This window comes from Tenrec ecaudatus, chromosome 3, assembly GCF_050624435.1.
Source record: "Tenrec ecaudatus isolate mTenEca1 chromosome 3, mTenEca1.hap1, whole genome shotgun sequence".
NCBI lineage: Eukaryota > Metazoa > Chordata > Mammalia > Afrosoricida > Tenrecidae > Tenrec > Tenrec ecaudatus.
The window spans coordinates 143,779,801-143,792,013 of NC_134532.1; the positions used below are offsets into that span (position 1 = coordinate 143,779,801).

At 46.2% G+C, this 12,213-nt stretch overlaps 1 pseudogene; it reads left to right on the plus strand.

Moving 5' to 3' along the window:
• The first annotated feature begins 144 nt into the window (after positions 1-144).
• On the plus strand, positions 145-8,523 carry LOC142442376 (elongation factor 1-beta-like; annotated as a pseudogene).
• The last annotated feature ends 3,690 nt before the right edge of the window (positions 8,524-12,213 follow it).

A 12,213-nucleotide genomic window follows, 5' to 3' on the forward strand; every position in this document is an offset into this window, starting at 1 on the left:
CCGGGATATTTATAACGCCGGTGATCTCACTGCTCGGGGCGCGCCGGCGGAGCTGCCCCTCACCCGCCGCTTTGTGTCCTCCCCGGCCGGTCCGGGGAGGGAGCCCCGCGGGCCCGGGGGCGAGCGGGGTGGACGAGGGCGGAGATGCGAGAGAGTGAGTGGGAGGAAAAGCTGGCGGCGCGAAGCGGCACCCCGGGGCGCTGGGGGCGCCCACCCCGGGGCCACGCACGCCAGCAGTTCTCACGAGCAGCCGGGGCCGGAGTCACCCCCAAGTCGGCCTCGCGGACACCGGCGGGTCTCCCAGCGGCGGCGGCGGGAGCGGAGCGTGGCCGCGAAGGCAAAGGTGCTGGACAGCATCCGCCTCCTTCGTCGCCCTCCCCCTTCCCCTTCCCGCCGCACCCCGGCGTCCCAGCGGGGCACTCTGGCCCCGACCGGGAGCCAATTGTCAAAGGTCCTGCCCCTAGGCCAGAAGACACCCCCCTCCACCCCCGCTGTCACAGCCCCCTTCCCCGGGAGCGCTGGGGACCTGGTACCGCCCAGGGACCACACCCCGCCGCGTGCTGGGAGAAGTGGAGGTGGGGGGTGGGGAGCGCACCCCAGGGGGTTTTGCAGGCCAACTTGGGTAGGCTTTAGGGTAAGGCTGTTTCGGTCCGTGCTAGGGGCTGTGCTGGTGGTGGTCGTTACTGGTTTATTCCACCCCCGAGTGTGTTTATTTCAGCGTCTGCCAGCCGCCCTGAGCGTGACGCCACCAACCTCGCTGCTTTCCTAGTGAAAACTCCCGTTTGTGTTAAAGAGCGTCGCCGAGTTTAGATCTCCCTCCGAGAAGCCCTCGCTCCGAGTCGCAGAGGGTGAGGGCACCGGCGCAGCGGCACCGGGACCCTCGCAACATGGCCAGACCTCGGGCACCCACACGTGGGCCAGACAGGCCGCTGGACTGTCCTCTCCCGCCCCAGGGTCCCCGCGGCAGGAAGGATTAGCTCGGGGCTCGCTTTGGCTTCCTCGGAGCTCCCACAGACTGAAGGACCGACCCCAATGAATGATTAATGGCGCGCGCGCTGGATTTCAACCTCGCGAAACCTGAGACCCGAGAATTTCCCTGTGTGCAACGCCTCTCCGCTTATTTATCTGAGAAACATACCTGACTCGCATTCTTGAGATATTTCTGTCTGAAAACACATTTGAAGCTTTAAACAACGCGCGGGTACCTTAGGCAGTGGGCATTTTAATGAAAAGGCTGAGATATGGGCCGACAGAGGTCAGCTTACATAAACTGAAGTTGCTGTGAAGATGTGGGCTTATCCATTATCGAATACCCACTTAGAGATCCCTGCCTTGATCACAGAAAGTCTATCAAACGCATGTAGATGTCTCGGGATTGAAATCCTTCCACATCCCAGGGTGTTTCAAACATCAAGGAAGCTATAAAACAGGAAGTCACCTGGCAGACAAGGTGAAATCACTGGGCGGGGGAAGGGAGGGAACCCAACGCACAGAGAGAAAATAAGTGCCCCGTGGTTGCATTACAAGGTCAACGGTTCAAAACCACCAACTTCTCCGGGGGAGAAAGATGAGGCTTTCTACTCCCGGAAAGAGTTACAGTCTAGGAAACCCACAGAGGCAGTTCTGACTTGTCCTATAAGATCACAGTGAGTCAGAATCAACTGGATGGCAGTAAGTCGTTTAGTTAGGTGTTTGGGGCACACAGCCCTTGACCCGACATACAAGATGCTGCCCTCGGCTGCACAATCCCTCTTTTCGCTGTTGTAGATTTAGACCCAGGCTTCCGTCCTAACTTCTGTAGGTAAGCAGATCCTGACGTGGCGATCCGGAAAATGGCCCTTCAGAACAGACCCAGGGTTCTTCCTCAGAAGGTTGACCCTTCGCTGATGGACAGTTGATACACTGCGCCTTCTAGCGGTGGTTCGCTCGGGCCTGTGATAAAGCTGCTCCCGTTGGAGGCGCTGTTTAAGTTTTGCCGGATATCATCAGAAACTTTCCCCCTCCACCCTCCACCCTTGGGCGCCACCACCTCCGCTAGTGACACAGCCCCCCAGCTATGCCTAAACTGGCAAAGATTCTCCCAAGCAAATCAAGCTCGCTGTTTCCCCCACCTCTTCTTTCTGAGTAGTTGACTCAGAGAACCCACTGCGCAGTGCCCTCCCCCAAATGCACCTTCTGAGCACTTTGCAAACTAAAGAGGCCAAGATGCCTCTGCTCCCGGATTCTGGTCTTTGCATCTTTCCTTCCTGTCCGCTACGTGGGTCCCACTGAAATGGAAGCTTCCTCCTAGCAACCCGATTAGGAACTAGACCCTTGCCTGGAGAAAGAAGAGCAAGGCTCCTGCTTGGCTTCACCTTAACGTGGAGGGGGGCAAGGTGCATTCTGGACTTAACTCTCCCTTTGTGTGGGGTGGGGGGCCGGGGGGCTGGCTGGGAGGGATTCATGCACATATGCATAAAGCCCACTCAGTATTGGTGTGCATAACCGAGAAGGATCCCAAACTCCCTGCTAGGGAGTCAATTCTGAGTCATGAGACCGGGCTAGAAATGCCACCCCCCCGCTTCTCCCCACCCCCCTCCGCCCCCGTGAATTGCAGGGACTGGAGTTCTTAGTGGGGTAGAAAGCCTTGTCTTCTGAGAGGCTGGTGGTTTTTCCACTCAGTACCTAAGCACCACCAGGGTTCCTTACCAATTGGGTTAGAATTTTTAAGCTTTTAAAGTGTACAATAGGAATATTAAAAATACATTTGTCACACACACACACACACATACACCTGTAAATGGAGAAGAACATACCCTGCCTGTTCTGTAAGGTTTGTCCGGAGCCCTCTCCGCGGGCTGCGCAGCCCGGCCTGGGAAACACTTGATAGCCCAGTACTGCGCCTCGCTTAACGCGCCGCGCAGTGGGTTTCTGCGGAGCCAAGTTCACAGGAAATCTGAGGTCAGAAAACTTCTCATTTCCCTGTCTCCTCTAACTCTAGTTTCATTGACATAAATGGACCCCAAAGGCAACGCAAACCTGTTCCACTTTTTCCCTGGCGAATATCCAGATTGCAGATCGCCATAAGCCCCCTGGCTGGTGATGTTTCCGCCGCCTTCCAATTATAAGCCGCCAGGCTTGGTCAAGGTCGCAAAGACGGGCACAGGCAAGTGGTGCGCAGCGAGGTTCCCTAATTCTGGCTCTTTCTAAACCCAGGAAGTAAAGTCGTTAGGCGTGCAAGAGGCTGGCAAACTGCAGAGATTAAGTGGATCATTTCCACTCGGCATGACCTGATTTGAAAAGCCCCCAAACTCCCCAGTAGGTCACTTCGACTCCAGGTCTGGCAGCCCAAGTATCACCTCTCCTTCCCCCAACCCCCTCCAACTCATCTTCAGAAGTCTAGGCAGCACAGCCTCCTGTCGCTCCCCCCCTCCCCTAATTCTTAGGACAGCGGGGTGGGGTGGGGGCTACTGGGAAGAGAATTCGGGCTCACTTCCTTTGTAGCTACAGCTTCGATCTAGTCCTTTGAGACAGAGATCCGGCCAAAGGCAAATACAATGACCTGTATTTTTAGGCAGGAACCAAAAAGACTAAGAAGAGAGAGGTCAGAATGAAGAAGTCGGTGGTCAAGCTTCCCTGCAGCCAAAGACGAACACTCATTATTTGCAAAGTTCCTCAGATGGTAAACACATCTGAGCTGACTAAGGCAGGGTACACCACCTGCTTCTGTGCAGGGAATGGCAAGTGGGTAGTGGGAAAGAATGCCAACCTCAGGCAGTGGACTCTTCCACCGACCAATGCCTGATCAAGCCGTTGCACCTAGTGCCTCAGTTGAGCCCTTGAGGTAGGAGCTCTCTGAAGTGGCCTGTTCTGAGATTTTATGCAGTTGAGTAGAAAGCAAGGTTTGAATTTCATGGCATCTTCCAAACAGATAAGAACTCAGAGACTTTCAGAATGCTTTCCTGGGAAGGCTGCTTTGAACCTGATCCTAAAGGCCTTCACTGCCCGCCCTCTCTCCACATCCTACACCCTCTGCTCCTTCACAACCAGCAGTATCATTTTTTGCTAACTAGGCCACAGATGACTGGGCACTGAAACAATGGAGGTTCAACTGCGTTGTGAGAAGTGAGAAGCTGACTCTGTTGGGGCCTTTCTTTATTCCCTCCAGGCCTGGCTTCTCACCAGGCAAGCTGGCACAACTACAGCAGCACATAGCATGAGCAAACGGAGAGGGGTGGAAGGGGCAAGCGTGTCAGAGGAAGCAAAGGCTAAGACTAATCAGAGGTTCATGGAAGGAGAAGATGGTGTCATTAGAAACTCTACATGTCTTGGGATTAGGTTCCTCCTTCCCACCCCACTGAGGCAGGCACTGGATAAAGGCAACCCACAGTTGGTCTCTATATCCCTGTGTCAGAAGCTCGCCTGTGATAACAGAAAAGGGTCATTTTTGACCTGTGTTGGCACAATAAAGTTGGTTACTTTTTGTCATGAAAGTTAACTCTGGTGCTTTGCAGTTAGCCTAATGATTGTTTTTGTGTTCATCTTTTGCATCTGTGCATTAAATCTCAAAGTACTACAGCTCCCGTTTATTCCAACAGACAATTTCCAATAACATGGAAGTAGCTACTCTGAGGGCATTACAATTAGGTCATGTTTGCAATGATTCTGATTCGCAGCGACCCCATATGTGTCAGAGTCGAGCTGTGTTCCAGGGGATGTGGGTGGCTGATTTTTAAGAAGCAGTTTCATCAAGCCTTTCTTCAGAGGTGCTTCTGAGTGGACTCAAAATGCAAACCATTTGGTCAGGAGCCAAGAGCCGTTTACACAATCCAGTGACTCCCTTGAGGTCCAAAGAGCCTGGACTCCCATTGTCATTCATAGAAGACCGAAAGTGTGTATGTAGTGTAGTTCCTTCTGCTAAGACACATGGTTGTACAAGTCATGAGTTAAGGTCATGGCTATATTCCTTCCCACAAATAGAACCCACTTTGTCCTTTGTGAAGGGCTGTGCTCCTGGCACAGCGTATCTCTAACAAAGTCTCGAGAAAGCATCTGAGGATCTATGCTGAAGTCAGTCACTTCCATTGAGACTTTCCCTCAAATTGCATGATGTAGGAAATGAATGAATTTATCATCTATGGAGGAAAAGAGGATGAATGGGAAAAGCTGCTGTTCAAATATGAAGGTAAGTCTAAAAGCATTGCTATAAAATTATATAAATCTTTATTAAACAAAAAAATCAAAATGTGAAGCTATTATTCCCTCTATCTAGGTTTATACACTTCTGGAAGTGGTGGTTCTATCTCATTAAACTTTCTCCAAAGAGTTCTGCACTCCAGAACTCTTACACCACGTCCTAATGGAAGTTTTTCATTCTCAGAAGATTCAAGTCATGTCCTTTTCATTGTTCTTTGAGTTTGAGGAACAGAAAGCAATATGAAGAGCAAGGTCAGAATTGGAGGGTGAGTGGGCAAAGGTGTGCCAATAAGATTCCCTTCCTACCCTTGAAGAGTGAGCAGGTGCATTGTCAAGATGGGAAACACTTCCCCTGACACAACTTAACTGGCTTTTTCCTCAGCAATACAGTTTTCAATTTTCTTTAAAACTCTTTCTAATAAGCCCCTGTCATCATCCTGTTTCCTTTGAGAAAATCTACGTGGATTATCCTTTGGCAATCTGAAAAAAACCAGTCACCGTAACGTTCTAAGATGATCTCTGTCTTTTGAACATAAGTGACCCTCTTCATACCCACGGAAGCCACTGCTTGAATGGACCGTTTCCAGGCAGGCATTTTAATGAGAAGACAGGAATGTTGCTGAGAGCATCGGCCTGCAGCCATCCACTGGACAGACACATATCTAAATACATTTTGTTTTTAGTAATCTCTGTGTGTATGAACTGGGGGCCTAGTCTTGATTTTTTTTACTTAGCTTAGTAGGCCTGATATTCTGGATGTTTAGTTTGGTTCTCTTTGGAAACATAAGCAAGTGAACACTCATCTGACAAAAAGGGGATGCAGTGGGGTGGTAGATGGGAAAAGCACAGTGCCCTCTCCCAAGACACCCTCTGTGCGCAAGAAGGAGATGGGATTGACACAACATGAATGAAATTAAGGTGAATAAACAGACCAGACGCTACTGAAACCAAGTACATGCACTATCCTTCCCCAGTCATACAAAGACCATTTTCTCAGCAGGTGATTTGCTCAAAGCCAACCTCTCAAGCTAGGTTTAAGGGCCAATCCACATAGACCATGTTTTATTTATTTGTATAATAAGAGTTTTATTTTCTTCCAGTGCTAAAGACATTTGCAGATGCAATTTCAACCACATGCAGGCAAACCAAATTTGCAGATGCAATTGTTGTAGGGAATAAGAAGCAAACAACCTCACTGTGATCTCATTCACTGTAACCCGTAGCCACCCTATAGAGTAAAACTGCCCCTGGGGATTCCAAAGCTATCAATCTTTGTGGGATAAGAAAGCCTCATCGTTCTCCCTAGAAACAGCAAATTTGAACTGTTAAACTTCCAGTTAGCAGCCTGATGCATAACTCAGTAGACCACCAGGGCTCCTTTGCTTTGAGGACAGTGTACAAACATAGAAAGATGTCTCCAACAATAGCAAGTGCATGCTTGGCTTTGGGTAATGTGTTTTTCTCAAGAACAATGTCATTGCTATATTGTTTGTTGTTCACAGTCTTCAATATTGGATACTTCCTGGGAAGTACGAAATATAATTCCTGGCAAACAAAAGGGGATTAAAAAATGAGTACCTTTCTGGTGGCCCCTAGATCAATTAAGTACTAAAAGGCAATTGGTTGTAAGAGGCAATTTTGTTTTATTCAGTTTTTTCTTAACTGAAATGTAGCTATCTAAAGAAGTCCTGGATCTTTCATTCCATAATCAAACTATAATATATTTGATTATCATAGTATATGATCTGGAGTTGAGGTCCCTATCTTTGTCCAGCTCTCTTTGTCCAGCTCTCGTCTTAACATACACAAAGTGGGATTAAAGGTGGAAGAGAGGAACCTAACGTATATCATTTCTTTTTAATAGTATGATCAGAAGTATAAAATGTGAAAATTGCATTGAAAAAAATCTATGACTTCTAATATCTAATGTGATCTGACAGTTTCTTGGCCCACACAGCCCTTTCTTCTTCATTCCTGTAAAATGGCTTATATCAAAGCGGTGGAAAGGATCCTTACTTAGTGTCCCCCCCCCCCAATTAAATGAGTGACTAGTCTATGTTCACAGATTTTATTAAAAAGAGCATTTCCCTTTATATAAACCATCCTATAATCTGTCCTATCTTCAATGCTTAAGGGAGCAGCTAAAGAGCATACAAATACCACAGTGTAGACTGATACTGTTTTTCATAATTTTGTAACTTCCGTGAAGATTTTCAGAGCAGATCATCAGTGTTACATTCAACAATTCATACACATTTGATTCAGCTCATCTATTGCAGTGCCTCAATGTACCCTCATGATCCCATTTCATCCTTCTGTTTCCTATTCCCATGGTGTCTTCCTTCCTAACTACTTTGTCTTTAGGTAAATGCTGACCTTTTACATTTTAAATGATTGATTTAAAGGGAGACAAGAGGGGAGACAGAGGAGAAGGGGCTCAGGTCTAGATCTGAAGGGGCACTAAAGGCCATACTCTTGGGGGTCTTATCAGTCTCTGCACAACCAGTAAGCTATTTTTAAAAAGCCGTTTTATTGACATACATGGTGTGTCAAAAGAGTTGTGCCCTTTTTGTCCCCTCTCTTAGCGCTCGGCCCCCATTCCTGTGCCGCTGCCTTTCCTCCACTGCAGCCTAGCTTTTGACACTGTGGTTTTGGAGACATGAAAACCCCATTGGCCTACAGGTGATCAATGATTGCCAGGCCACCAAGAGTTACACCGACGGCTATATGCCATCTCAAGCAAATGTGATTGAAGCATTCTCCATCCCTCCATCTGCCCACCTGTGTTATACCCTACAGTGGTGTAATCACATCAAGTCTTTGAAAAGGGAAGGGCCAGTTTTCTGGAGTAAGGAAAGCTCTGGGCAAGTATGGCCCTACTAACTTGGAAGACACCACAGGAAGTGGAGCTGCAGGCAGGAAGAATGATGACGACTTTGATCTCTGGGCCTGAAGAGGAGGAGGAGGAGGAGGAGGAGGAAGAGGAGGAGGAGGAGGAGGAGGAGGGTGAAGAAGCAAAGAGGAAAGAATGCCTTGCACAGTATGAGCCAAAGAATGCCCCAAAGCCCGCACTTGTTGCCAAGTGTTCCGTCTTACTCGATGTGACGTCTTGGGACGACAAGACTGATACAGCAACATTGGAAGATTGCAGCCGAAGCATTCAAGCAGATGGCTTGGTCTGGGGCTCATCTAAGCTCGTTCCAGTGGGGCATGGAATTTTACAGCTTCAAATCTGGTGTGCAGTTGAAGATGATAAAGCTGGCACAGACGTGCTGGAGGAACACAGTACTGCTTTTGAAGACTTAGTGCAGTCAGTTCATGGACATGGCGACTTTCAACAAGATCTAGAAGTCATCCTGGATGGTTGCACTTCAATAAATTATTAAAAGACAGACAAACACACATATAAAAGAAGTTGTGCATTCATCACCACAATCCATTTTGGATCATTTTTAATTCTTGTATCCATGATTATTAATTCCTTATCCTGCACCACCACCCCCAACTTCCCGTGTCATATCCCTCAGGATCTATTTATCTAGCTATTGTATCTGTACATTTACCTATTCTAGATTTCATATAAAGAAAATCATGCCCTGGTCTCTTTCATGATTTGGAGTTATGCTACACATTTTCCTCCCATGCTGTAGAAGCCCTTGTGGTAGAGTAGGTATGTGTTCAGCTGCTAAACTCAAGGTCAGCAGTTTGAAACCACCAGCAGCTCCTTAGGAGAAAGATGTGCTTTCTACTCCTTTTAGTCTTATAAAATCACAGGGACCATTCTACCCTGTCCTATAGGGTTGCTATGAGTAGGCATCAACTTGATGGTAGTGAGTTGGATCTGCAGAGGATCTTCTAATGGGATACTTTTCAGAGCACTTGGCCATGGTAGCCATGCGCTATCTAATTCTAATTTCAGGGTTGTGAAGACTGATGTCCATATGGCTCAGTAGCCCATTGGACTGATTGTTCCTATAGGTCTTTCTATTTTCATCACTCTTCTTTCCTCTGGATGGGAAGAGACCAATTAATGGCTATTCAAGAACGTTTAAAACCCTAGTTGCTACTAACCAAAGTAGGATGTCAAACATTGTCTTTAGGGATAATGTTATGACAACTGACCTTAACACTATGGTCCTAAGTCCTCAAATCCAGTGACTATTTCCTTCAAGGGATTTAATTCTGTCTACAAAATTTTCATAACTTTGCCCCTTGTATGCTTCACCGTATCATATATATATATATATATATATAGCAAGTAACCATGTACAAATATCCTCTCTGAGTACACTCGAACTCTCCTTCACACCCCTGTTCAGCCTGTGTGTCTATCCAAGTATCTCCCCATAGGTCACCACAATGACAGGATTGCATATTTAACAGTAATTGCTTCCATTGCCTTCAACTCTTCATTGCTTTTAACCCTCCCAGTGTCTTCTGCCACCACCAAGACTTTTCCTTGGTTGACTCTGAGGAATTTCCATGCTGGGGGTCAGGGGACACACAATAGAACTCTGTGCTGTAATGAGGATCACAATAAAGCATGTGCTGATTCAAGTATCACTTTGTTACTTGGCCATTCTTCTGGGTATATTACCTTAAGTAAATTATAAGTTCTTTAAATACCAGCTCCTTTTAGCATTTGCTGCCTGTAATCCTCCAAATGTACAATTATGTATATCCTAAATGAGAATCCTCATAGTCTGAGAAATGGCTTTAATAACCATTTAAATTTCTCCCCTAAAACTAAGAATGTGAGTGTTTAAACCAACATTGTAATGCTGGGTAATTTGTTGTCTATCATTTATTCTATCCATGTGACTGAGGTTTTGGGAGAGTGTAAGCGTAAATGTGTGTGTATTTTCATTACCATAGCTCTTAATTACAGTAATCATTTTTGCAAATGGGCTTTGTTTTCTACTCTGGTTCCCTGGCTTTTGGCAGGCTACACAGGGCAAACACCTGTTGTCTGGTAATTCAGAGGAACACCTGTCAATGAATCAACTAAGTAGTAACATAGGCGCTGTCATCCGGGGGTCTTGGGAACCTTCCCTATTGTCAGAAGAAAGGAAGGAGCACCTGCTTAGGACCATGGAGGACTGGATGACAGCTCATTGACTTCTGACAGAAGAGGTCTATAAGCCCTTCCCCCTCCTCTCCCTACTCCCAGAGAAATGCAGCCCGGGGCTGCAACATCTGTTAATGAGTGAGTGAATGTGGTCAGATTTGAGAAAAAACTCGTATTCAAGTAGAATGTTGTTCACAAATATTAGGACTTTGTGGTCTCGGACTGTAGGTAGTTCTTACCGCTGATGGGAACAGAAGAGGAAAAATAAGAAGAAAAGACAGGAGGGAGCCAAAAAAGATTGAGAAGCCAAGAAAAATAAGACAGAGTTTTTGTACCGTTTTTCCCCTACTCATATGGTGTTTCCTTCAGAAAACTTCCATTGTGGATGCATTGGTGTAACAGGTTGGTTCTGGGTTGAGACAGACCCACCAAATAGCCATCTCTATAAAAAGGAAGAAGCACAGCCAGAGTACTAGCTAGGAGCAAAGAGAGTGAGATATTGCTTCAATTTAGACATGTTATCTCGAGGTACCCATTCACGGAGAAGGACATCCTGTTTCATAGAGGGAACATGACAAAGAGGCAGACCCTCAGTCAGACCCTCAAGCATATACCTCCTATGATTTAAAGATGGTGTGAGATTGAGGACAGTTTTATTCTGTTCTCCATAGAGTTACTATGAGTCAGAAGTGACTTGAAATCATGTAACAACAATAAAAAGAGTTAGTAACAACTCTTCAAGTAATCCGCTATTCTTTGACAGTGTAGATGTTTATCTAGATAGGGCCGCCATTGAGCCAAAGAGAAAGAGGAGAGCAAAATGAGGAGGGAAAAGGTTCAACAAGGAGGAAGAGAGATTAAAAAGTTTTTCAGAGACGGATTTTAGCATGAATATTTATTCTTAGATTTTCAACCTTTTGTTCCCAGTGCTCAAGATATATAGGCGCCCCTGTTGTCTCAGGAATTTCCTTGAAGCTGCTACATCGTGTGAAAGATCGTCCACAGAGTTGGGCATTGCAAGTACTGACAATTGAGCCTCTCCATCTGTACCTCTTTCCAATTGGAACTGCTTTCCAGGATATTCCGTGGGAGGAACTGCCAGTCAGAATTCCTCCACCAGATGGATTCTGCTTCTCTCCTTTGCCCCATTGCTTTTCATAAAGCCACTATTTTTAAGATAGAATTTTTCGTCCTAAATCCCGGGGCTCTCTTGGCATTCGATATAAAGAGAATACTGGGGTGAGTGGGGGAAATGTAGAAAGGAAGGAGGGCAGGCTGGAGAAATAATTAAAGCAATGTTTAATCTTGATTTATCCATATCTATATCTATATCTATCTATCTATATATATATATAGAGAGAGAGAGAGAGAGAGATGTACCTCTTCTCAAATTCAATAAGAATTTATTTTGGCTCTAACTCCCAACTCTGTCTAGGATCCAACCACTCCTTACCATCTCCACTGCTCCCACCTTCACCTCTTGCATGGATAGCCATATGTTCCTGCCTTGCCCTTTTATTCACCACACCAAAGTTAAAGTCATTCTCAAAGTCAGTTCACACCACCCTTCTGCTGGAGACCACTAATCACATCGCATTTTAGTCAAAATCAAAAACTAAAAGTGTTCCTCAGTATCCTCAAGCTTGATTCCCACATCTCACTCCTCTCTAGCTGTGCTGGTTCTTTGCAGTTGGGGTAGCTCAGCAGCCTCACTGCCAACTTGAACATTCACAGAGTTTTCTCCTCTGTTTAGACAATTCTCCATATATATTTGTCTTGCTAATTCCTCCATCTCCTTCAAGTCTTTGCTTTTATATTTCCTATTCTAATATTGCCTGATCATCCTATAGAAAAATAGCACTTTCCATGGACTCCCTAAAATCCTCATGTTGCTTTTCTTTTCATGTTTTCCCTTACCACAGTAATTTTACTTATTTATTTAGTAAACCATTTCATACCCTCTAATTAAG